We start from the raw sequence: 26842 nt of genomic DNA, 5'->3' as shown, positions 1-26842 counted from the left end.
AAAGTCACCTTTCCCTGCTAGCCAGAATGTTCTCACTGCCCCTCCTCCAACCTCCAGGGAAAGTAGACAGAGGGAGGGAGGGAGGGTGAAGGAGGGAGGGAGGGGAGGTCAGGCCAGGCTGGGGGTGGGGCTTTGGAGGCCTGGCCCTGGCACCCGGCAGGAAATTCCAGGCTGTAACTCCAGGCTGCCTTCAGGGCCACCCATCCAAGTGACATGCTGCAAACAGCTCTTCAGGGCTGTGACCATCTATCTCCATCTATCCCCTCAGCTCCTGGTCCTGGCCACCAGCTCCAGCTCTGGAACTCAGAGGTCCAGCCTTGGGACAATTTAGCAATCCCTGGAAGAGATACCCAGTCCTGGAAGGATCCCTACTAAGCTCCTTGGACTAATCTGAGCCTCTTTCCTCAGATCCCTGGGGCAGTGTACACAGTGTGGCCATGGGTGGGCATCTGTTGGGGCTGGCAAGCAGGGGCACAGATGCCAAGCTACGGCAGCCAGGCGCTCAACAGGTTGAGCCAGTCCCTGGAACAGCCAGCCCCACCCCAGGGAGAGCGGGCCTGGCAGAGGCTCCCTGCCTGGGGCACCCAGCCTGTACCGCTTTGCTCCCACGTCTGCCCACTTTCCCACGGTGCCATCCCCCTCTGTCCCCTCCCCCCACCAGGTCAGCACCCGGGCAGTGCCCAGGGCCTTGGTACAAGGAAGCAAGGGATGCCATTTCCCTGTCATCCTTGGGTGCCCGGGCTCTTCAGGTACCTCACTATCAGCAATGGAGAAGCTCAGGAAAAGTAATCATGGCATCAGGACTACATCAGTCCCCCACCCCCACTCCCTACCGGGCTTCCTTTGATCCTGGGAAGACTGGACACAGACACTCTGACTCCCTTGAGCTGCCCCAGGGCTCTGGGACAAAACCTCAGCCTGAGGCAGAGCCAGAGGCAGGGTGAGGGTGCCTTCAGCAACTCATCTAAGTTTCCCGGAGGAGAGAGGCTGCAGGGTGACTTTTGACTCCCTGTACTTACTCCAGAGCTTCTGCTGCCTGCAACTCTGGTGGTGCCCGCACGCCCCCACCTCACTCCAGGACTCCTTGGAGTACTGTCCTAGCAGCTTCCCCCAAAAGCAGCCACCCCTACTTTGTAACACATTTCCTTTCATCTAAAGCAAGTGCCAGGCAACCTGGCCCTTGCTGAGTTGACACTGCCACTCTGCTGCCCACTAGGTCTCTGTCCAGCAGGCTACTGGCCTCCTTGGTTGTTGAAGCTGAACCCACCAGCCTGAGGCTTCTGCTGAATCCAGATACCAGGAACTTGCTAACCAGAGTCCTGAGTGCTCTGTGTACTTTGAACAAGCCAGATCACCAAGCTCCAATTAGCACGGATGCTTTAACCCCAGATTTCTGTGACCCACCAGCCCTCCACTCCTCTCTTCGTGAACCCCTCCACCCCATCCCAAGCATGAGTGACACGACTTAGAAAAGAAATTCCAGCAGCAAGCATGCAGACAGAACCCCGGTCCTTCAAGGCCAGACAGGCGGATCACTTGAGAGAAAGTGCTCTCCTTCCTGGTACCAGAGTTCTGCTTCCCTCCCTGCTTCTCACCTTCCTCTAGCATTCTCACCCCATCCTGAGGCTCCCAACTGTGGGGCCTGAGAGCTGACTTTGAGCACACTCTTCCCTTGGAGCCATGAGATCATGGTCTTGGCCTGAGAAGGCAGCCAAGTCCATTCTGGGAAACAGCAACTGTCCTAGGGAAGAGACTGACCCCTGGAGAGGCTGAGGAGAGGGGGAGAAGGAAGTGTGGGTACTGGCATTGGTGGTGGTGTAGCAGCTACGAGACAGACAACATTCCCAGGGAAAACAGAACGCCAAGCAGTTCATTGGGAGGGAAAGAGGCGGAGCAAAAAACCAAGGGGGCCCGCAGACCCTCCCGCACACACCTCTTCTAGGGCTCAGGCAAACACCAAGCCTTCCTCTCTCAGAAATGACACTCATTCTCCTAAAGCTGAGGTTCCCCCAGACAAGACATGAACACACACACACACACACACACACACACACACACACACACACACACACACACACACACACACCAAGCAGCAGACAGAACAGAAGGAGGAGGGAGGAAGGTGGTGTCAGAAAAACCCGGAAGGAAGGAAGCTGGACAGACAGACAGAAACTAATCCTTGCTTCATTGCTCCAGAGAGACACTCTTTTGACTCCCAGACTTTGAGGGATGTTCTATTTCTCCGTCTCCAGGGGGGTGGGGTGGGGGCGGCGGGAGGGAAGACGCCGGACCTCCATATCCTCTGAAACCAAATTCCAGCAGCCCTCGGAGTAGGGCCATACTCCAGCTACGCAGAGGGCCTAAGTCTTACTTCTCTTCTTCATATCCCTCACCCCCCAGGGGCTCTTTTGGATCAAGACAGGAGCCACCTTTCCTTGGCAGTGCAGAGAAACCTCCAAGGAACTGTATGACTGCCCCACCCCCAGCCAAGCCCACAGCACTCAGAATCCTTCGCAGGGGAGGCTCCTCTGGCTCCTAAGGCTGAGAGGCAGTGCCTAGGGGCAGAGGACCCAACCTCTCACTCTTGTCCCAACCCTTCTCCCCCAGGAGGCTCCCACGAGTCAGGGGAAGAGTGCTGGGTGCTAGGACCCAAGAGTTAGTGAGCCTGAGAGGGGGACTACATCTCCCAGAAGCCCCCAGGGCAGAGTTCCCTGCTCCAGCTGGCCCAAGGCCGGCCTTGTTCTCTGCGCTAAGGTGGTAGGGTCTCCTGGCTGCCACTAAGCCCTTCTCGTAGTGCTCCGAGAGTGCCAGCTTCGTTGAGGACCTAAGAATTTCTTCTGGTGACCCTAGAGGAGTCCCCCGCTTCCTAAACAGCCTGGGGTGCGAGCTAGAACGCAAGAGACAATCATACTGCGCTTCCCCTCCCCAATTTAAACTGGATCTCGCTTGGCGCGCTCCAGCTGGCCTGGCATGACTTTAGCCCTCTGCCCCAAACCAACCCTCACCTCGCACCGGTCGGGGGTCCTCACGCCAGGCCGGAGCTGGACGCCATAACCAGATCAGGGTCGTTGGGTGGACTGGGATCCTCCAGCAGGACGGTGGAGTCGTGGAGAAGGCGGGCAGGCGGTGGTCTTTTTGATCCTGGACGCCTTGATCTTAATACCAGCCCGGCCCGCGAGCAGGTATCCCGGAGGCGCTGGTTGCCTGGGTTCCTGCCTCCCAACCGCGGAGCATGGTCCTGGGCGCCGGCAGCAGCGGGAGAGCTACCGCACCGCCGTGCCCGGGCTCCGGGCTGGGGTCTCGGCCCAAACCTCCCAGCTCCGGCTGCTGCCGCTCCTGCTCCTCCTCCTCCCTTCCTTCCTTCCTTCCTTCCTTCGCCTCCTCCTTTCACTTTCCCCGAGGCCCGCGGGGACGGCGGGCACGGGGCGGGGAGGGGGCTGTCTAGGCGCTTATTGTTGGTCGGATGCCGAGGGTCCAGATCGCAGCCCCCGGGCGGCGCGGCGCCAGGGGACCCAGGCGTGCGGGCGTCCGGCCGGCTGGCTCCGGGCGGCGGCGGTGCTGCAGCGGCCCCGGATCCGGGGCATGTCCGGCCACTGGCTCCGCCGCGCGCCGCCGCCTCCCCGGGATCCCCTGCGCTGCCGGAGCCACGCTCGCCCCTCCACTCGGCTCCTCTCCCCAGCCTGAATAAGCATCGGGGCTCTCTGGCTGCCTCCTTCTGCCTTCATACCAGAGCCGGGAGAGGCCCCTGTCAAAATAAGAGCTCCCCCATCTCGCCCGACTCCTCGCCCAACCCGGCTCCCCCAGCCTCCCAGTGGTCTGACTCGGTAAGGCGCCCGACCGGCTAGCAGGAGGCAGTTGGCCCTGGGCGGGGAAGGGGCCTTGGAGCCACCCTCCCCCTTTCCTAAGGCTTTGGGAGGAGTAGCACCCAAAGCATTGGAGGCTAGGGAGAGGTCTGAGAAACCTACCGCGCTATCTGCACGGATTGGAAAGAGTGGGAGTAGCCTGGACGGACACACACACTACACACACACACACACACACACACACACACACACACACACACACACATCTAGCTCCCCTCTTTATTGTACCCACCTACATCCATTTTGCACTAAGAACATTCCCCCCTCCCACTGAGGACATAGACTGAATTTTTTTTTCAATTAAACCTTCAGCAGTGCAAATTGGATGCTTAGAAAATGTTTGAGGAAGCGAAACCTTTGTCTTCTCAAACTCTTCCTCACCTCAAAAGGCATCACACATACATTCACAGCACACACACAAAAACACCATCCTATAGGATGTCAGACCCGTGGAGGGAAAAAAATTCTACACAGTTTTTAAAAGCACTGCATGTATTACCTCAATGGTTACCACGGATTCACAAGGAAGGGGTTATAGCCCCGTTACATAAATGAGAAAAGCAAGGCTTGTGTGACTTAAGGAATTACTGAGTTGCACAATTAGAATTGTGAACCTAGGACTAGAATTCAAGTCTTCTTCTCTCAGGACACTTTTCTTCTATCCCGCTGCCCCTTCACCTAGAATGAGATCAACCAGTGCTGAGCACTGCCTGTTTCAGAAAGAAAGGACACTAGCAAACTGTGTGTCTTCAGTTCCCCCTCACCTGTCACATCTGTACCACCCACCAGAGTACTGATTGTTCTTTCTCCTTTCTGTACATCTGGCTGGCACAAGATTCCTGAGGACTCAGATCATAACTGCCAGTCTCTATGTTCCTTCCACGAATGACTCAAGTGTTGGCCAGGTTGACAGTAGGGCTTCAGTGAATGTTGACTGAAGGAGTGGATGGGCCCAGGAGCTGGGCACTGGGCAAGATCTGGGAGGTCCAGATGGGGGCAGGGGCATAAGCCTTGAATGAAAAAGACTTCAGGGTGACAGGAAATGAAGGCCAAAGGATCAGGAGTTCAAGATCATCTTGAACCTGAGCTCAAACTGGGCAAATATGACTTTCTATCTAAAATAATAAAATAAACAATAGTAATAGATAAAAATAAACAAAAGCCCTGAAAGTGGAGAGAATGACTCTATGACATGTGTGTGTGTGTGATAACATTATGACTTACAGAACACTGTTGTATTACTGAATGGCCATATTTTAGGGTTGACTTTTGTTTGTAAATAGGGTCTCTGTAGCCATGGCTGTTCTAGAACTCACTCTGTAGACCAGGCTGAACTCACTGTGTAGACCAGGCTGTCTTTGAATGCACAGACCTGCCTGCCTCTGCCTCCCAAGTGCTGGGATTAAAGGAATGGCCCATGATGCCCGGGGACTATGTTTTGTTTTTGTTAATAGAACTATTTTTATTTTATATGTATGAGTGTGTGTCTTCATATGTGTTATGCACCCGTGTGTGCCTGGTGTCCACCGTTGTGAGCTGCCGTGTGGGTTCTAGGACTGAGTCTGGGCCCTCCCTGAGAGCACCAAGTGCTCCTTCCCATGAGCCATTTCTCTAGCCCCTCATCATCATTTAAATCCTCTCAACACACAATGCCCAAGTGTATACTAACTACTGTATCAAGCACTGTGCTAGGTTAAGGATTTAATCACCCCAATTCTATGAAGTATGTCTATCTTTTTTTTTTTCTATTCTTTTTTTCGGAGCTGGGAACCGAACCCAGGGCCTTGCGCTTGCTAGGCAAGCGCTCTACCACTGAGCCAAATCCCCAACCCCGAAGTATGTCTATCTTTAAACAAAAGAAAAGGAACTGAAGCCCAGAGAAGCTGAGCTCTGTGATCCCCATACTTTGGACAGTAGGACCATGAATTTGGGTTTAATTTTCTTTTCCCTTTAGGGTCTCCAGGGTATACTACTGACCACAGGCAGAGAACCAGCAAACAAATTGACTCCAAGTTACTCTGTGGATCAGCCTCAGATCACAAATGACAAGACACTTGGGCTTCACTGGGACAGGTTCTCACTATAGCCCTGGCTAGTCTGAAACTCTCTATACAGAGCAGGCTGGACTTGAACTCACAGGGATTCATTGCCTCCGCCTCCTGAATGCTAGGATTAAAGGCATGTACCACTAATTCGTTTTGGCATAAGTCCTGTTCATAGTAGGTCCAGAAGTCAGTATTAATAGTGATGGCGACAGGCTGGAGAGATGGCTCAGCCCTAAAAAGCTAGGCTCACAACCAAAAATATACTGGTGGTGGGTGGGTTGCAGGGGTCTCTAACGTAGTGCATAACAAAACCCAAAACCCAAGAGTATTTGGTATGTCCCATGAAGAGGCAGCCTTGTGGAGCGCTCCCCTGGGTGTGGCTGTGACTCATTCCCCCAATGTAGGTTCCAGGTCTGGATGCAGAGCCGAGGTTTGGGCAGCCACGAGTTATGGGTGGAACCCTGGAGTCAGAGAGCAGGGAAGGAAAGCGGGTGGCCCTTTGCTGGAATCGAGCGGCTCCCTCTATTGGCCAACTAGGGGAGACACCATGCTTCTGTGTGTCTTGGTATCAGGAGGGATGTCACAGGTGTGCCAGCGAGTGTCCGTGTCAGCTTTTGCCGGTAAAAGTACGGCATTGGCATAAGGGTGTTAAGGTCCCTGTTCCTGATACGATGTTCCTGTGCCAGCGCTGCTCGAAACTGTTTCTGGAAGCTGTACCCACACCACAACAGCATCTTGTAATAAAATTTACTTTTGGACGGTGGGGAGAGGGCGCCCAGGACGAGACTGCTTGTTTTCTGAGATTAGCCATCTGCCTGTTTCTGGGGTGATCAAAACGCACAAATAATGCTGGTACTCCTCTCCAGCGTGCACTAGTCCGAGTAGGTGGGCTCCAGTCAAGGGAAATTATGTGGAAGGGACTTTATATTCTGAAGCAACTAGGACCCAAGAAAGGGTTAACCTCAAGCTCCACAGTAACTTCAATCATTGGCTCGGGGCACTGCCTGTCAGAGTTCTGAGGGTGGGGTTTTCGAGGCTGCAGTCAGATTGCCCAGAGCCCCTCACTAGCCACTAGCCCCTGGAATCCCCCTCCCATCATGATCAGCATCTGACCACTGGGCTTTGCCCCACACTGTGCGTATCTTGTTGGAGACACCTTTCTGGGCCCTGGATGAGGCGCGGATCCGGGCATCCTGGCTTACCCACTCTCTCCACCAGCCCGGCTTCCTGATAGATGGTGATTATTATATAATAGACTCCCTGGACAGAGCCCTGCCAGCGCTGGGAACACTGCCCCTCCTCGAAGTATGCCTTAGGACCTGGCATCTGCGGAACCGACCTTACCGCCCAGCTGTGCGGACGTCCCCCGCACCGCCTCCTTCCGGGAGCCGGAGACCCCAAGAGCCACCTTCCCTGGTGGCCAGAGGCCGAGTCCTGGGATGGGGCGGGCCCAGGCCGGGAGTCAGGCCGGCGCCCCGCAGGTCTCAGGGTCGGCCCGCATAGCGAGGCTTTACCAGCGTCTCGCTAAGATTGTGGAGTCCACCTGGCCCCCTCCAACCTGAACTTGGAACTTGGGAACCAATAGAGGTGGGGCTAGGGGGCGCTGGGGCCAGGGTCCGAAAGGAGTTTAGAAAGCTGCGGGGACAGGAAACTCCAAGCTGGACCAGGGGGCCGACAGGGGCAGAGGGGGAGGGACTCTTATCCTGACAAGGCTCCCGCCTTCTCCGACTGGAGGGTTTGGAAAAACTGAGCAGGCAGCCAAGGCTTGGCTGGAAATCCTGCAGCCCACCCTCCTGGGGACACAAAGCTGGAGGGCGGGGGGCAGGGCGGGGGAAGGGAGCGCGACCCCGGGGAGGGCAGGGCCCCTTTTGGGGCTAGGGGCTCAGGGCCAGGTCCCTGGGGAAGGGGTTCCAGGCACTGTCTCCCTGCAGTCTGCTTCCCCCAGCTCCTTGCTCTCCCCCCCCCTCCCCCCTCAGGCTCCAGTCTTGCAGATTGCGGGCAGACTTAACTCTTAGCATGCCAGTCTGGTGGACTTGGAGGTGGTGACACTTGATTCACGAAGGAGGGAGGGAGGGACTCCGGACCTCACTCCCACAGTTAACACCTTAAGGCCCGGAACGCAATCCAGGAACTTCGGCTGATCTGAGCCCTGAAAGGCTGCCAGTAACAGGAGGAACTACACGCAAAGCGAGTGCCTGAGAGCTGCCGAAAGCCGTCTGCTCTCGAACCCCGTCTTAACTGCCAACTCCCGCTCCCATCCCCTGTCGTCTTCCCTTAACTGGTGGTCTACCTCCCTCCTTCCCTCTGGCTGAAGCCCCTTGGCAGATAAATGGCTGCAGAGGCTGAAGTCTGGATTTTGAAGCTGCTTGAACAGTTTCCACTAAAGCTTGTACCAGGGGGCTCCAGCGCAGTGACCACCCCACTTCGCTCTTGTGACCTGCAAGGGCTTTCACTCTTTTGAAGAGACCTACCCATCGGAAGCAGAGAACTTTAGCCTTTCCAGGCTCCAGCTAGGATAAGGACAAGGGTCTGAGTTTCTGGAAACCATGACTTCACCCCCACCCCCGGGCTGGACATCCTCCCTCAGATCAAAATTGGCCCCCAGTTCCACTAAGAATGACTACCTCGGGGAGGTACTTCAGACTAAGCAGGAAGTGGTTAACAGCGCTAGGTGAGAGCCAGGTGAGGCACCGCCCATCCGAGAGTAGGTACGGGTAGGAGAGGGATACTGACCTTAAGGGTTGTTTTTACTGCCCCCTAGTGGTTAGATCCGGCTTAACACCCAGTTGTGGGGGGGAGAGTATCCTCTCTGGATGTGTTTTAGACGGACTAGAGCCTCTGAGGTGTGAAAGAAGTTCCCACGATCTTTGCCCTGCAATACCCACTCATCGGGTGGTTCCAGCCTCTTCCAGATCTGCGTGGTAAAATTCGCCTTACTCAAATGCCACGCTACAGAGCAGAAGCTGGAGGCCTCTCCTCCGAGGTTCTCCACCTAATAAAGGGGGGTCAGAAGAAAGAACCTCCCGCTTGTGCCCCAGGCCTTCTCTGACTCTCAGGCCTCGCAGCTCAGCATCCAATGCAAAATTCAGCGCCAGATTCCAGTCTCCTCAGCTTCACTTCCCTTCACCTTTATTCCCCTCTAGCCAAGTTGTCTGTCTCCCGGATCTCTCCACTTTGAAGGATTCTAGAGCTTACAGTCAAGGCTGAGACTCTATGCAAGAAGCCTCCCGGCTGAGCAAAGCCAAGGATTTAGAAGGGCTGGCATCCCACCCTTTCAATGAATTGCCCTGCTTCCCTGCCTCTCTTCAGTTCCCACTACATTCTAGCTAAAACCCCTTTTTTATGTAAGTGGTTCTGAACGTGGGTCGTTTGTATTGCTGGGGACTGAACCTAGGGTCTCTTGGTGCTAAGCAAGCCTGAGATGGCCTTGAACTCACCGTAGCCCAGGCAGGCCCTGAACCTAGAATCCTCTTGTCTTAGCCTATCAAGTAGCTGGGTTCTGGCCTTCACCACCATACCCAACTCTGCTTGTGAGTTTTGATAACTCAGTCTTTTCTAGTAGGACTCCTTTTCTAACCAATTCTGAAAACCTACTGTGTTCCAAGCACTGGACTGGACACTAGATTTACGTTGGCGAAACCACAGGCATGGACCTTGTCTTCACAAAGCCAACAGTCTAGCTAGGGGCAGACAATATGCTGACAATTAACAATTCAGTATGAGAGTGGCTTAGGCTGCTCTCAGGAAAGATCCTAGAGCTAGGCATAACCAGGAAGCAGCATCTACACTTCTGTGAACCTCAGGGAGACAGCACGCACCTGCTAGAAGCCTAAGGAGACTGCAGCAAGAGTTTTCTACCAGAGAGATTTCTGAGGTCTCCCTCTCTATGTTCAAGGAAACAATAAACTATCCCAAGGAAAAGACTAGCCTGAAGGGCCCCAGCCTAATCACTTTCCAGGCCTGTTTCTTCGAATGTTTTAAAAGAGGACCAGTGAGATGGCTCAGAGGTAAAGGACTTTGTGGCTAAGCCTGACCACCCGAGTTCCATCCCAGGGACCCACATGGTAAAGAGAGGTGTCTCACAAACTGTTCTCTGACACGATTGTGGAGACAGAACTGCCTCCTGCCCCCATGAATAAATACAAATGTTACAGAGAAGGTTAGCAGGGGCCCTGCACAAGAATGACACAAATTCTTTTTTTTTTTTTTTTTTTTTTTGGTTCTTTTTTTCGGAGCTGGGGATCGAACCCAGGGCCTTGCGCTTCCTAGGCAAGCGCTCTACCACTGAGCTAAATCCCCAGCCCCCACAAATTCTTAAAGCATTCCTCTCCCCCAAACCCCAGGACAGAGTTCCTGTGTGTAGCCCTGCCTATCCTGAAACTTACTCTGTAGACTAGGCTGGCCTCGAACTTACAGAGATCTGCCTGCCTCTGCCTTCTGAATGCTGGGACTAAAGGCCTGGGCCCTGGACATTCCATTAAAAAAAGAAATTGGGTGAATTTAGTTGTTTATTATTTATTAAATTTATTATTTATATTTATCTTGTATTTGTTCTTGTGGGTGTTTTGCCTGCAGTGTCTGCACACCACATTGTGTGCAGTTCCCATAGACACCAGAAGAGGGCGTCAGATCTCCTGGAACTGGAGTTAGAGACATTGTAAGCTTCCACATGGGTGCTAGGAATTAAACCCGTGACCTCTGGAAGAGTGGCCAGTGCTTTGAAGCTACTGAGCCATCTCTACAGGTCCATAGTGTTCATCACCCTGAAGAAGACAATTTGGTAATGGGCTTGGGTTGACTTGGCTATTGGCTGGTTTCATCTGTTTGGGGAAAAGAGGCCTTGTTATTATGCAGCCTGATTGAGCTGGTATTCACTATATAGCCCAGGCTAGCCTCAAACTTTCTACAGTCCTTCTACCTCAGCATCCAGAGTGGTGCAGTTATGGGCATGCACCATCACACCTGACTGCAAGGGTTTTTTTCTTTCTTTTATGCTTCCTTTTCTTCTCTTTTTTCTTTTTTAGATTTATTTATCTACGTATACTGTAGCTGTCTTCAGACACACCAGAAGAGGACATCAGATCCCATTACAGATGGTTGTGAGCCACCATGTGGTTGCTGGGAATTGAACTCAGGACCTCTGGAAGAGCAGTCAGTCAGTGCTCTTAACCACTACAGCTCCTTGTTTTTTGAAATATTTATTTAATATATGTGAGTGCTTTGTCTTCACACATACCAGAAGAGGGAACCATCCCATTTTAGATGGTTGTGAGCCACCATGTGGGTGCTGGAAATTAAACTCAGGACTTCTGAGAGAACAGTCAGTGCTGCTCTTAACTGCTGAGCCATCTCTCCAACCCCAAAACACCTGGCTGATTTGAAAAAAAGAGGGTCTCACTATGTAGCTAGCCTAGGCTGGTCCCAAATCAAATCCACCTACCTCATCCTGAATTTCAGAAGTACATGTATGCACCAGCACCCCCAACTAGTAATGGGCACTAGAAAGGAAAACCACTTCACCCAATCAATGAAAGATTCTTTTTTTAAAAGATGTATGTATGTATGTATTATATATGCATGTATGTATGTATGAATAAATGAGTACATTGTAGCTGTCTTCAGACACACCAGAAGAGGGCATCAGATCCAATTAAAGATGGTTGTGAGCCACTGTGTGATTGTTGGAATTTGAACTCAGGACCTCTGGAAGAGCAGTCGGTGCTCTTAACCACCGTCCATCTCTCCAGCCAACAATATTCTTTTTGAGATAGGGTCTTACTGTGTCATTCAGGCTAATCTCAAACTCCCAGAGTCAAGCAATTCTCCCAAGAGTTATGCTGTGAGAGACTAAGAACATTATCCCTCCAATCCCCACAGGTTTCTCTGTAGCCTTGGCTGTCCTGGAACTCACTCTGTAGATCAGGCTGCCCTTGAACTCAGAGATCCTCCTGCCTCTACCTCCTGAATGCTGAGATTAAAGTTGTGTGCCACCAATGCCAAACTTTACTGTGGTATTCTTAAGCCCAAGAGAAGGGCTGGTGGTATGACCCAAGGTAGAGTGCCTGCCTAGTGTGCTCAGGGCTCTGAGTTCAAACCACAGCATAGGTAAGCCTAAAGATAAACCTAAGAGAGGCTGTCAGAGGCAGGGAAAAAGCTGTAGCCACCTTCCCCCTCTCTTGGCCTGCTGCCCAACTGTTCCACCAGTACTTCATCTTAGAAATATAATTCCTGCTATTTAGTCCTTGTGTTAAAGGTTGGAGCCTTCCCAGGATTGTGCTGAGAGCAGGGAGCACTCCCAGAAAATGCTTACACACTGCTTAATTTGCTCTTCTGCATAGCCCTATAGAAGTTCATTTTGAAGAGAGTGGGTTTGCAGGGTGCTGGAAGACTTAGGCAAAATCTCATGGCTGGCAAGGGATGCTGGGAGGTGACCCAGGCTTCTAGATGCATGCAGCCCCATCCCACACCACCATGGCAGAGCTTGCTGCCAGCTTTTCACTGGACATCTTCCTGCACCTGGCTCCTTTCCCCATAGGGCCTTCAGAGCTCGAATGGCAGCCTTGACCTCCTTATCTGGATTCTGCCCAGAGGGTAGGGTGCCAGGGCTCCCAGCCCTGCACCCTTCTTGTCAGCCCTATTTATATATGTGCAGCTCTTTAGCTCATTTTAAGGCATCACTGGATTCCAGAGGAAGCCCTGGGCCAGGCAGAGACTGAGTCCCAGCCATTCCTAAACAGCTCTGTGACTTCAAACTGCCTCACAAAGACCCATCAAGACCAATGACTAGGTTCTAACTCCTGGGGCATTTGTAACATGCTGTCCCAGGTTAGGAAGTGGCTCTAAGATCCTGGCATGGTGACACAAGCCTATAATCTCAACATTCAGGATCAGGAGTTCAAGGCCAGTGTCAATCAAAAACCAACCTGGGTTATGTGATACCCCCTTGCCTTTTATTTTGTTTTGAGACAGGGTTTCTCTGTGTAGCCCTGGCTGTCCTAGAACTACCTCTGCAGACCAGGTTGGCCTTGAGCTCACAGAAATCCACCAGCCTCTGCCTCTCTGCCTCTCTGCCTCTCTGCCTCTCTGCCTCTCTGCCCTTCTGCCCCTCTGCCCCTCTGCCCCTCTGCCTCTGCCTCTCTGCCTCTCTGCCTCTCTGCCTCTCTGCCTCTCTGCCCCTCTGCCTCTCTGCCTCTGCCTCTCTGCCTCTCTGCCTCTCTACCCCTCTGCCCCTCTGCCCCTCTGCCCCTCTGCCCCTCTGCCTCTCTGCCTCTCTGCCTCTGCCTCCCGGGTGCTGGGATTGAAGGCACGAACCACCAGCATCCAGCCATAACACTGTGTCTTTAACAACAATAACATCAACAAAAATATACAGCATGAAGCAAAGGAGTGGGCTGACATTTCTCTTTTTGCAGCATCCGGCAGCCTCAGGGCCGTATCGGCAGTATCTTTGGGGTTAGGGTGCTGTTTATTGAGGCACCCACACTCTGGTGCCATGTGTGCCCCTGTGAAAATTATGGGACATGTAAGCTGAATATATGTGAGGCCCCCATAACTGAAATAGTACAATTGCAGAAAAAGAATTCCAGTCTTAGGGGCTGGAGAGAAGGCTCGATGGTTATGAGCACTGGCTGTTCTGTTCCAGATGGTGGCTCACGGTCACCTACAACTGCAATCCCAGAGCATCTGACGCCCTCTTCTGGTGTGTATGGGTACTGCACACAAAGCGATGGACAGACACATGCAGGCAAAACACCCATCCACACGCATGAAATAAAAACAAACTAGAAAGTGAGTTCCAGTTGCTATAAATGACTCTGGTCATCTCGTCACAACCCACAACCAAACTTGTACAAGTCTTTCTACCATCCTGTTCCACCCTGCAGCCATCACCAGCATGTTGCAAACAGCCACCCAATTCCTGACTATCTGGATGGGATACCCCTCAGGTTTTCTTATTTTCCTTTGTTTCCACCTTATTCTAAGACAAAGCTGCTTTCCCGTGCCTGCCTCATCCAAACTCTTAGCTCCTGGCCTCTCAGTTCTGTATTACAAGAGCCCTAAGGAGCAAGCCAAGGCAAGGTGTTCCTACAACAGGTGAGGGATAAAATTATCTGGATAGGCAGAGAAGCAGGCAGGCTGGGAGCATGAGAGATAGAAAGGTTTTGTCATACTTGAGACAGGGTCTCTTGTATATCTCTCACTGTCCTGGGTCTCTCTTCAAAATTCTTTTTTTTTTTTTTTTAAGATTTATTTATTATATATAAGTACACTGTAGCTGCCTTCAGATACACCAGAAGAGGGCATCAGATCTCTTTACAGATGGTTGTGAGCCACCATGTGGTTGCTGGGAATTGAACTCATGACCTCTGGAAGAGCAGTCGGGCGCTCTTAACCGCTGAGCCATCTCTCCAGCCCTGGGTCTCTCTTCAAAAAGACAAGACTGGCCTCAAATTCAGAGACCCACTTGTCTCCACCTCTTGAGTGCCAGGATTCATGGGCCACCACACCTGGCTTTTCGTTATTTTGGAGACATGGTCTTGCTATAGATAGCTTTGGCTAGTGTCAAATTTGTCTATAGACCAGGTTGGCCTTGAACCTGAGATCTTCCTGCCTCTACTTCTGAAGTGCTAGGATTGTAGATGTGTACCACTATACAGGCTGATCAGTATAGTATCTAATAATGGGTAACTCAGGACTTAGCCTAAAGGAAAGATGGAGACAAGGACCAAACAATAATGGATGCTGAGTCCCAAGGCAACATTTACGCAGGTAGGTTTAGAAGGCTGAGAGAGTGGCAGGAGGGACCAGGAGCAAAACCAGAGACAATCCAAGATGTCATTGAAACTAAACCTCAAGATCCAGCTGCCAGTTCAAATCCTTCCTGACTCTGAACTTCCTACCAACATCTTTGGCAAGCAGTGTTTCCAGGACCATCTTGAACACCTCCGGCAATGGGGAGCTTTCCGCCTGAGACAGTCGCTCCACTTTAAGAGCAGGGGGTCGGGCTGGAGAGATGGCTCAGCGGTTAAGAGCACTGACTGCTCTTCCAGAGGTCCTGAGTTCAATTCCCAGCAACCACATGGTGGCTCGCAACCATCTGTAATGGGATCCGATGCCCTCTTCTGGTCTGTCAAAAGACAGTGACAGTGCACTCACATACATGGAATAAATAAATAAATCTTTAAAAAAAAAAAAAGAGCAGAGGGTCTGCTTTCCTTTCCTCTGAGCTGAACTCCAGCTCCCAGTGATCTCCACTTACCTGGACTTCATGCTTTGAGCTCCTCCTCCTGGGTCATACAGTGTGAGTTTTATTTCATAGCCCTTCACATATTTGAACTTTAGTGATAACCAACTCTTCTCCCCCAAAGCCCTTTGAGACAATATCTCATGTACTCCGATCTGTCAGCAAACTCAGTCAGTATACAGCTGAAGATCACGACCTCTAGAGGGAGGGGGGCGCTTTAGAGGGAGTGGGTAGGGAATCTACATTTTAGAAATATTTCTAATATATTTGAGTATTTGCATGTGTGCCCCATGTGTGCCTAGTGGGCATCAGAGTCCCTAGAATTCGAGTTACAGTTGTGAGCCACCATGTGGGTGCTGAAAACCACCCAGATGTTCTGCAAGAGCAACAGATCTCTTTTTTTTTAACGATTTATTTATTCATTTACTATATATAAGTACACTGTAGCTGTTCAGACACACCAGAAGAGGGCATCATCAGATCTCACTACAGATGGTTGTGAGCCACCATGCGGTTGCTGGGATTTGAACTCAGGAACTTTGGAAGAGCAGTCAGTGCTCTTAACCACTCCCAGCCTCTTGCCTCATTTTTTGAAGAACCTCTCATTGGCTGAGCTGGGTGGCTGGTAAACCCAAGGATTGCCTGCCCTGGACTGAAAGCACGTTTGCTTGGCTTTGTTTTCTTAGAGTCTCTCTGTAGCCCTGGCTGGCCTGGGATTCTCTATGCAATCTTTTTCTAGATCCTTTATGTATATTATTATTTTCCTCCATGTATGTGTGTGCTCTACCTGTATGCAAAATGTCCACAGAGGTTAGAAGAAGGCATTAGATCCCCTTGACCCTGAGTTACAAATGTTTGTGAGCCACTATGTGGGTTATGGGAACAAAAACCAGCTCCTCTGGGAGAGCAACAAGTGCTCTTAACCACAGAGCCATCTCTGTAGCACCGAGAATTCACTATGTAGGCGACTCATAGAGACTGCCCAAGTGCTGGGATTAAAGGTGTGTGCCATCAGTCAGCTCAAAGCATGCTTTTTCAAAGATGGATTCTGGGGATCCAGATGTGGTAGGTAGGCTTGTAAAGGAGCTATTAGATATTAAGCAGCCAGGGCTACATAGAAAAACTCTGTTCGGTGTTGGGGGGAATCTACTGCATCTACTGTGTGTGTGTGTATGTGTGTGTGTGTGTGTGTGTGTGTCTGTGTGTGTATCTGTGTGTGTCTGTGTATGTGTCTGTGTCTGTATGTCTGTGTGTCTGTGTGTCTGTGTGTATGTCTGTGTGTGTGTCTGTGTGTGTGTCTGTATGTGTGTCTGTGTGTGTGTGTGTGTCTGTATGTGTCTGTGTCTGTATGTCTGTGTGTGTCTGTGTGTGTGTCTGTGTGTCTGTGTGTCTGTGTGTATGTCTCTGTGTGTGTCTGTATGTGTGTCTGTGTGTGTTTGTGTGTGTGTGTGTCTGTATGTGTCTGTGTCTGTATGTCTGTGTGTCTGTGTGTCTGTGTGTATGTCTGTGTGTGTGTCTGTGTGTGTGTCTGTATGTGTGTCTGTGTGTGTGTGTGTCTGTATGTGTCTGTGTCTGTATGTCTGTATGTCTGTGTGTCTGTGTGTATGTCTGTGTGTGTGTCTGTGTGTGTGTCTGTATGTGTGTCTGTGTGTGTGTCTGTATGTGTCTGTGTCTGTATGTCTGTGTGTGTCTGTGTGTGTGTCTGTGTGTCTGTGTGTCTGTGTGTATGTCTCTGTGTGTGTCTCTGTGTGCGTCTGTATGTGTGTCTGTGTGTGTTTGTGTGGGCACAAATGTCATAAAGTGCATGTGGAGGTCAGGGGCAGTCTTGTAGAGTTGCTATTCTCCTCTGCTTAGCATGCATGATCCCCACCCAGCAAGGCCTAAAGCTGAGCAGGGTAGGTCAATGGTGGGCGCGGGGGCACAGGAGCCAGAAGCAGGTGAATCTCTGTGTGAGCTCAAGCACAGCATCCTATGCAGGCCAGACAAGGCTACAAAGACTCTGTTAAAACAAACAACCAGGGCTGGAGAGATGGCTCAGCGGTTAAGAGCACTGACTGCTCTTCCAGAGGTCCTGAGTTCAATTCCCAGCAACCACATGGTGGCTCATAACCATCTGTCACGGAATCCAATGGTGTCTTTGGTGTGTCTGGATTCTGCTACAGTGTACTCACATACATAAAATAAATAAATAAATCTTTAAAAAAAAGCAAAACAAACAAACAACCAACCCCCAAACTAGGTGTGGTGGCACTCTCAATAATCCCAGCATTAAAGTGCTGAGGCAGGGGATCAGAAGTGTATAGTTGGGTTGCAGAAGTGGCTCACCAATCTCAGCTCTCAAATCTAATGAGGGGGGACAAAACGAATTTTAAGCTGATAGAGACGAAGACAGATGGGTAGCACACAAATGTCGAAGTTTATCCTAGTTCATGCCACATTGAAAATTAGTAAGATACATCCAGGAGACAGTAGGTGGGAGGGGCCAAGGTCAGGTGAGCCTCAAAGTCTATCCTGAGAAAAAGGAATCAGAAAGGCTCAGGAGCCTTCTGACTTGGGAGAGCCACGTGAGGACAGTGCAGTGTAAAAAAAAAAAAAAATTAAAAAATAAAAAATAACACACTAATTTTGGAGAGTTCCAAATCTGGATTTGAGTCTCAGCTCTTTGGCTGACGAGCGTGAGTAAATACACCGCTCAGAGCTCCAGGGTCTTTTTGGGAAATGGAATAATAACTATTTGATCAAGTATCCTGAAGATGAAGTGAGGAGCCGTGTATAAAGCGGCTGGAACACAGTAGCTGCTCAATAAATGGTAAAGAGAGCAGAGAGGTAAGGAGAAAAGGATAGGAGACAAGTTTAAGACAGGTCTAGCTCGGGGGCTGGAGAGATGGCTCAGAGGTTAAGAGCACCTGACTGCTCTTCCAGAGGTCGTGAGTTCAAATCCCAGCAACCACATGGTGGCTCACAACCATCTATAAAGAGATCTGATGCCCTCTTCTGGTGTGTCTGAAGACAGCTACAGTGTACTTATATATAATAAATGAATAAATCTTAAAAAAAAAAAAAAAAGACAGGTCTAGCTTCTGAAGTGTGTCTATACGTGTAGTCCCCTCAGGTCACCTCTGGGATGTTAGTGAGCACGTAGAATGACTTGTGGAATATTTGATATAGAGTCACATCCAAAGAGCGGTCGAAACAGATGCAGATGAGGAACTTCCCCAAACCTGAGAAGAATGACATGGTCACATGCGGCAGCATCTCTCCAACTTCCTATCTGAGAAATGGGATACTATACCCGTCCCAGTCAGAGCCTCATATAGCCCAGGCTGTCCTCAAACCTCATGTTTGGCGAATTACCTTGAACTCTTGATCATCCTACTTCTACTTCCCAATGACTGGGATTACAAGTGTATATCACCATGCCTGTCCCAAAAAAATATTTACAGGTTGTATGATGATACAGTATTCCATTTCTCTGTTACAAGGTTAGAAGGGACAGTGAAGTTTTTAATGGATAGTAACAGGGCAATCCAGAGGGATGACATGGGGAAGGCAGGTCATGTTTAGGGTCCCTGCATTGGGACATGATAGTAGTACCCAACTTGCCCCCCAACTGCACCTCCATAGATATGATCAATGAAGAGGTGAAGGTGTTTAATTGAAATCTGAAGAGAGAGAATTCAGAACCAGTTAGGCTTGGGGGCTGTGCCCCATACTGGTGTTAGCTGAAAGGCATTGTTGATACACTCCCCGACCAGGGAGAGTATCCTGCAGGACACCCTCAAAAGGTGGTTTATTTGACTGAGAACAAGAACAGAAACTGTCCAGTACTGCTGCTCTGCCCCTCCCCCATGTCCTCCCTTCTGGGCGGAGTGCAGTCAGCTTAAAAGGGCACCCTCTACCCACACCCCAGTGCAGCACACCTCTGCCCAGAACCCACTGGGATCCAGACCCTGTCCCTCTGAGACTCTCTTCTCTGTCGAGAAGGGACAAGAGTTCTTGTCTGACCAACAGACCCCGGCTGGATGCTGCAGTCTTAGACTTGAGAGAGAGTCCCTAGAAACAGATCTGCACAGAGCGAAGGACAGAGGGACTTGGGGGAGCTGAGAGGGGAGACAGGTGAGCATCCTGTACCCGTAGGAGAACAGACCAACAGAGGATGAGAAAAGAGATTGAACTGGGGGTGGGGGCGCAGAAAAAAAGATTTGCCGAGAAGCTGATGAAGTGCAACTGAGAAAACTGTTGCCATGGTGACAGGTCCAGAGGAGGGAATAGGAATATAAATCGGATTATGAATTTTAGGGATCTCGTATGTGCTGGAGTGGGGGCTGAAACCCCAAGGCAGTTCTCCCATTACCAGGCCTTCTTACCAGACTTCCTTCAGCCCGTGAGGAATACCATTCCCAGCAGTCACTCCCAGGCCAGAAAAGCAGCGGCTGTGGAGGGCTCCTGCACTCTAGCATGGATGGAGACAGACTACACCTGCATTCTTACGCCAGGTGTTCCTGGTCTTTTGCAGCACCCTTCTTCTTCCAGAGCCCCAAAGAACCCCAAACAAGTTCAGAGGAGATGAATTTTTTTTTTCTTTTCGGAGCTGGGGACCGAACCCAGGGCCTTGCGCTTGCTAGGCAAGCGCTCTACCACTGAGCTAAATCTCCAACCCCGAGATGAATTTGTTTTAAGCACCATCTTAGAGCCTCTGAGTGAGACTCCTATTCTTTTGCATCACTCCTGATCTGTAGAGATTACAATCTTTGTTCATAGGCCGTCACCTGAGTTCAAGGTCAGGGCTAGACCCTCCACCCAGGCTCATTCATCCTTTTCCCAGCCCTCTGCTTACCTCAGGAGCCTGCTTCCTACTCTCTAGCTTCCCTTTCCTCTTCAGACAGGCCGCACACTTGGGAGCTGATCAGAGGGTGCCCTAGTTGGAACCGTCTGGTATGCTATAGACAGTGAGGCTCAGGGTTCAGAGCTCAGTGGGAAGCTTGGGGGTGCTTTGAGAGCTGGCTTGGGGAAGTGGAGAGGAAGGACTTGGGTTCAGAAACTTCTGGAGCAGGAGGAGGCTAGGGCAAGCACAGGCCAGGCTGTTTTTAGCAGTTGGGAGGACTCAGAGCTTGAAGTGGAGCATGGGGAACTAGGGACGTAGCAGCCTCCAGTGTGGCAGTCCAAACTGCAGGAAGAGTGACTAGAGAGAGGGTGGTGTGTGTCTACAGATCCCCTCTGTGGCAGGGGTAGAGGATGAGGAGGGGACAGCTTCCCTCCATTCCCATCCCTAGGGCTTCTGTACAAAAAAACAGCTTTGCAAAGGGAACCAATAGCTGGTGCTCATGTCAGGCAAGGTCTGGAGGTGTGGAAGGCTAGCTGCAGGTTTGTGGGAAGCCATGCCAAACCTGCCCATCAGCTTCAGGAGGCTGGGAAAGGACTCAAAGCATTACTGAGCCCTTCCCATCACTCTTTGCTCTCCTTCCTGGTGGCAACTTTGGACTATCAGAGCTGTGGGCTGGTTTAAGCTACACCCCAACTGGAAAGTCTCTCTTGGTGGTGGTAGTGGCTCAGAAATGGCTAGACTTCAAGGGGAATTAAAAATGGCAGTTCTTCGGTCCCTGGGCTACTTGGCTGGAGATGGAGTCCTACTCTTCTTTGGCTATGAACTCTAGGGTCTGCTCCCTTCTGCTGAAGCATTCGGGCCTTCTCCACACTCCATCCATATCCCAGGAAAGCTCCTGAATCTCCTCCCCTTGCCCATCAGAGGTGCCTATAGATACTCTGTTTGAGATTGTCTCCATTACTTTTTTTTTTAAAGATTTATTTATTTATTTTATGTAAGTACACTGCTTATAGTCTCCCTGTCTTCAGACACACCAGAAGAGGCCAGCCATCAGATCCCATTACGGATTGTTGTGAGCCACCATGTGGTTGCTGGGAATTGAACTCATGACCTCTGGAAGAGCAGTCGGTGCTCTTAACCGCTGAGCCATCTCTCCAGCCCCCTCCATTACTTTTCTATTGCCCTGAAAAGACACCTAGACCAAGGCAACTTATAAAAGAAAGCATCAAATTAGGGACTTGCTCACAGCTTAGGCTTTTGAAACCTCAGAGCCCACTCCCAGCTACGTACCTTTTCCAACAATGTCACACCTCTTAGTCCTTCCCAAACAGTTCCACCAACAGAGGACCAAACATTCAAATATATGAGTGCAGGGGGACCGTTCTCATCCAAAGCACCACAGAGGCTTAGAAGGCCTTAGAAACTATATGACAAGGCTTAGAAGGGACGATCCTTCTCTGATCCCGTCCTCTCCAGGCTGTCTGGACTTTTGGACTTTAGGGAACCGTAGGCCCATCTCCACACAGCCCTTTCCTCCACATGTCCCCCAGAACAAGCTGTCATCTTGCACTACCAGGGATCAAACCCAGGACAACGTCCACGTTAGGCAAATGCTCTATATCAGTGAGTCAGAGCCTCAGCCCGAGCACCTATAGTCTGAAGAGCTCCCCAATGGCTTCTCCTTGCCAAAGCCAGGAGTGGATTTTTTTTTTTTTTTGGTTCTTTTTTTCGGAGCTGGGGACCGAACCCAGGGCCTTGTGCTTCCTAGGCAAACGCTCAAACCACTGAGCTAAATCCCCAACCTCCAGGAGTGGATTTCAAATCAATCTGCTCTCCTCGCTGCTGTTGCTGCTCCTACTCCTCTCTGCAGGCTTCCTTCTTTGAGCACCGGGGAGAGCAGTCCCTCCTGCTCTTTTCTCTTAAGGAAGCTTCTCAACCTCCTTTGTAAGCCTCACTCTTCCTTTATCCACAGATGTCAAGGTTCCCCCAGGCACATGCTCTCCCTCAAGGCTCCCACTGGCCATCCACCCCAGTGACTGACTGCCTTCACCGTAGACCACACACCTATCCACCTGCCACAAGCCTCAGTATCTTCAGGCCCCAATTAGCAAGTTTAAAACAGAACCGTTGCCTAGACTTCTAATAAGAGCTCTGTCCTTGGTTGTCCAAACCAGGACCGGAAGACGCCCTGACTCTGCTTGCCGCTCTTCCACAGCCTAGCCAGCCTAGCCTCACTAACGCCAGGCCCTGTCATTTGCTCCCCACCCAAACCCTTTTTCTACCATCTTCTGTCTGGAGAGTGATCTCAACAGCCTCTAAAATGCCTCTCAGCTGCTCATCTGACTCAACTGCTACACTACAGAGTCATCTTTGTTAAACACAGATCTGAGCATCACACTGTCCATTTTAAAATTCCAGAAGGCCTCCCTTTATCCTCACTAGAAATTAAAACTCCGGGGCCTGGGGTGTCGCTCACCCAACATGCATATAGCTCCTAGGTTCAATCCCCAGACGGGAGAAAGTCGGGTGGGAGGAAGAGGAAGAGGAGGAGGAAGAGAACTACCCTTGAAGAGTCTATAAAAATCTGGTCTTGGCTACTACTTCAGTGGTTTTTCCAGATTCTGTTCTCTAACTTTGAGTCTTACAGTTTTCTCAGCCTACAACAATCTTTCTCCACCCCTCTCTCCCATTCCATGCTATCTATTCCTACATTTTTAGCTCTCTACTTCTTCCATTTCCTCCAGGAAGTCCTTCCAGACACCCCCCCCCCCACTCCAGTCCCTTTAAATTTCCTCTTTGGCAAATTATATTTGGTTAAGAGAAATTCCTCCTTGGCAAAAGTCCTATAGAGAAATCCAGCCTTAGTCTCCTGATACTAAAGCAGTACAGTTCCTACCTACCTGTGCTACACATCTATGGTCTCAGCTTCCCTGGAGGGCTAAGGCTAATGTTCATAGGAATTGCAGTTTCACAGAGCCTAGTGTAGTGCATGCCGATGAAGAGAGTAGAGCCCAAAAAAGTGGCTTGTCACCACCAGTACAGCCTTTCTCCAGAGTCTTGGACTTTTTTTTTTTTTTTTTTTTTCCGGAGCTGGGGACCGAACCCAGGGCCTTGCGCTTCCTAGGCAAGCGCTCTACCACTGAGCTAAATCCCCAACCCCGAGTCTTGGACTTTTAAAACCCAATTCCCCTAAAGGCCATTTCAAACTTCTTTGACCCCAAGTCATCTTTCCACTGAGTTTTTCATTTCACCAAAACAAAACAAAAAACAAGCAAACAAACAAACAAAAAACCAGAGGCCTTCAGGAGGAGCCCCTGAGTCCCATAGCCCCTACCTCTTGCCCCCTGACTCTGCTTCCTGCTTCTGCCTCCCATGCCTGTGGAGGGGAATGTGCAGGGGTCTGTGGAAGCCAGAAGTATTGGTACTCTGGAAACTAGGGTTACAGGTAGTGTGAGCATCCAAGTGTGGGTGTCAGGACCTGAACTTGGGTCCTGTGGAAGAGCAATATATTCTTTTATCTGATGAACCATCTCCTGGCCCCATGATATGGGGTTTTTGTTTGTTTGTTTTGGTTTTGAGATAGGACCTCAAAAGTCCTAGCTAGCCCGGAACTCAGACAGATCTGCCTACTTCAAAGGCATGTACAACCAGGCTGGAGTTTCTCCTATATTTATAAAAGGGGTACAGGCATGGAGGGAGTAAGATGGCCAAGCAGGTAATGGCATCTGCCACCAAGTCTGATGACCAGAGGTCAATCGCTGAAACTCACATGATGGAAGGAGAGAACTGACTCTCTCAAGTTGTTATCTGATACACACACAAACACACACACACACACTACAAACATACATACATACATACATACACACATGTATGCATACATCACACACACATCATACATGCATACATCATACATACAACACGCATACATATATCAGACACACATACATCATACATACAACATACATGAATGCATACATACATACATACATACATAGAAAAAAGGAAAAAAAGGAGGTAGGCACACACACACACAATCAATCAATCAATAGAAACAAAGAAGAGAGGGAAGGAGGAAGGGAGGGAGGGAAGAAGCTAAGTACCACAAGCCTGCAACTCTAGCATCCTGGAGATGAAGCAGGTTAGATCAAGAACCCAAGATTGGGGTTGGGGATTTAGCTCAGTGGTAGAGCGCTTGCCTAGCAAGCACAAGGCCCTGGGTTTGGTCCCCAGCTCCGAAAAAAAAAAAAGAAAAAAAGAAAAAAAGAAAAAAAGAACCCAAGATCATCTCCAGTCACATAGCATTTGAGGCCAGTCTGGGCTTCATGAGATCTTATCTCAGAAAGCCAAGAGCGAGCTGGTGATGTCAGTCAATTGGGGGGAGGGGCACGCATAAGACCCTGGGTCAGTCCCCAGCACCACACCTCAGCAACACACCTGTCATCTCAGTCCTCTGGGATTTCAAAGGAGGAGGAGGAAGAAGGGAGGGGGAGGAAGAACAGCCAGACCTAGTGGTGCACACCTATGCTGCCAGCCCTGAGGGAAGACCTCGTCCCTAATGAATTAATCAATTGATTAAATCACAGCCAGTCAAGCTAGCAAACACTACAGTCACTACAGTCACATTTCTTGGAAGGATGACTATCAGGAGCTCAAGAACAGCCTGGGCATCAAATCAAGCCAGCTTTAAGAAAAAGAAAAAAAAAAATCCAGAGCCAGAAGAAAGCTAGCAGGGCTGGCAGGGCTTACCGCAAAACAGATGACCTGAATTTGGGACCCACAGAGGAAGGAGAAAATCAACACACAAGTTGGTTCCACATGTGCGATATAGCACACACGCCAGGGTTTCTCAGTGTAGCTCTGACTGTCCTGGAGATCACTTTGTAGACCAAGCTGACCTCAAACCTACAGAGATCCTCATTCCTCTGGTTCTTGAGTGCTGGGATCCAAGGTGTGTGCTACCATGGGGCCCTATTTTTATTCTGTTTATGAGGTTCTCCATGCATGTATATCTGTGTACTGAGTGTGTGTGTGTGTGTGTGTGTGTGTGTGTGTGTGTGTTTGTGTCTCTGTGGTGGTGGTGGTAGTGGTATGTGTGTCTGTGTGTGTCTCTGGTGGTGTGTATGTGTGGTGTGTGTGTGTGTGTGTGTGTGTGTGTGTGTGTGTGTGTCTCTGTGGTGGTGGTGGTAGTGGTATGTGTGTCTGTGTGTGTCTCTGGTGGTGTGTATGTGTGGTGTGTGTGTGTGTGTGTGTGTGTGTGTGTGTGTGTGTGTGTGTGTGTAAGTCAAGGAGGGCATCAGATCCCCAGGAACTGGAGTCAGACAGTTGTGAGCCACTACATGGATGCTGGGAACCAAACCTAGGTCCTTTACAAGAACAGCAGTTGCTCTCCTCAAAGAGCTGTCTGCCCTGTTCTGACCCTAGCACCTCACCTCCAGTTCTGGTTTGAGTTCCTCGCCTATAGGAAACTGCTTTCCTGAGGTTAGGGAGAAGCCCTGTGCTTCCTGGCCCAGTAGTAATCTTCACTTGTTTCTGCCAATCCTGATGATCTTCATACCAACGTGATGTTTCGTTTTTAAAAATTGTTTAAATGATTTTTCAATTGATGAGTGTGTGAGTGTGTGCCTTGAATGTGTGTGGTTGCCGTCAGAGGTCCAAAGGAGCAGCCAGAGTCCCCTAAACTGGAGTTTCACATAATCGTGAGCCTCCTGGTGCTTGTGCTGGAAACAGCTCCGGTGCTCTGAAAGAGCAGCAAGCACTCAACTGCTGAGCCATCTTTCCAGCCCCGACCCAGCATTTTTTTTTTTTTTTTGGTTCTTTTTTTCGGAGCTGGGGACCGAACCCAGGGCCTTGCGCTTCCTAGGTAAGCGCTCTACCACTGAGCTAAATCCCCAGCCCCCCGACCCAGCATTTTTGAAGCTCCATCTATCTATCCCTCCTTCTCTACTATTCATTACTTCTTCATAGACCTCTCTTCTTCTACTCTTTAAAATGCCCTCTGCCACCTCAGGAGCCTGTTTGTAGATGTCTTCTTCCTCCTTCCCCAGTCAAAAGGGGAATCCTGTCACTTGACTGTCTGTGCTAATGACTCATGGGCCCCATTATAATATCCCCCTGGCTACTTCCCAAGGCAATTGTATTGGTTAGCTATTCATGTTGGGGAACCTACCACCAGTGTAGTGACTTGTAAGTGTAAACATTTGTTCTGAGAGTCAGCCATTTGAGCAAGACCTGTTGTGTGTGTAGGAGTGTTGCCTCAGGAAGGCCAGGGAGGCTGGCAGGTGAGGTGCAGTCCTTTGATGACTTCCTTGGTGCTTAAAGACTTAGACTTAGCCCCATGTCTTCCCTGTCAAACACTGTTGCCTGAAGCTCTAGTCATGTGCCATGGAGACCTCACCTCATCATGGAAGTGCTTCTGTCTCTTTCAGAGTGAGCAAGGAGGAACATCTGGTCCCATCCTCAAGTGAGTCATTGCTTGCTGCCCTCAGGGGGAGGGGGCTTCTGAGACAGATGTTCGTCTTATTTATATCCTGTACTGTCTGGTTCTGTGTAGCCACTTGACACAAGCTAGAGTCATCTGAGAGGAAGGAGCCTCAGGTGAGGAAATGTCTCCATGAGATCCAGTTGTCAGGCATTTTCTCAATGAATGATTAGATGGTAGACACCAGCCCACTGTGGTTGATGCCATCCCTGGGCTGTTGGTCCTGGGTTCTATAAGAAAGCACGCTGAGCAAACCAGTAAGCAGTACCCCTCCATGGCCTGTGCATCAACTCCTGCCTCCAGGTTCCTCACCTGTTCGAATTCCTGGCCTGACTTCCTTTAGTAATCAACAGTAATGTGTAAGCTGAATAAATCCTCCTCTCT

At 50.3% G+C, this 26842-nt stretch overlaps 1 protein-coding gene and 1 non-coding gene across 6 annotated transcripts in view; one reads left to right on the top strand and one right to left on the bottom strand.

The window, feature by feature from the left end:
• Window positions 1-3686, bottom strand: part of Bcl9l (BCL9 like) — a 30206-nt gene extending 26520 nt beyond the window's left edge. For 2 of the 5 annotated variants that reach the window (XM_087560962.1, XM_087560963.1), the window contains exon 1: window positions 3006-3686. The gene's annotated coding sequence lies outside the window, so the exon portion shown is untranslated. 5 annotated transcript variants of the gene reach the window in all.
• A 6335-nt stretch (window positions 3687-10021) lies between these two features.
• On the top strand, window positions 10022-10125 carry LOC148004099 (U6 spliceosomal RNA). The gene has a single exon (XR_015628367.1). It is a non-coding gene; the product is annotated as a U6 spliceosomal RNA (small nuclear RNA).
• Window positions 10126-26842: the final 16717 nt, after the last annotated feature.

The sequence above is a fragment of the Rattus norvegicus genome, chromosome 8, assembly GCF_021556685.1.
Source record: "Rattus norvegicus strain SHRSP/BbbUtx chromosome 8, alternate assembly SHRSP_T2T, whole genome shotgun sequence".
NCBI classification, from domain to species: domain Eukaryota; kingdom Metazoa; phylum Chordata; class Mammalia; order Rodentia; family Muridae; genus Rattus; species Rattus norvegicus.
The sequence above is the reverse complement of the archived record's forward strand: the minus strand, read 5'-3'. Positions and strand labels throughout refer to the sequence as shown.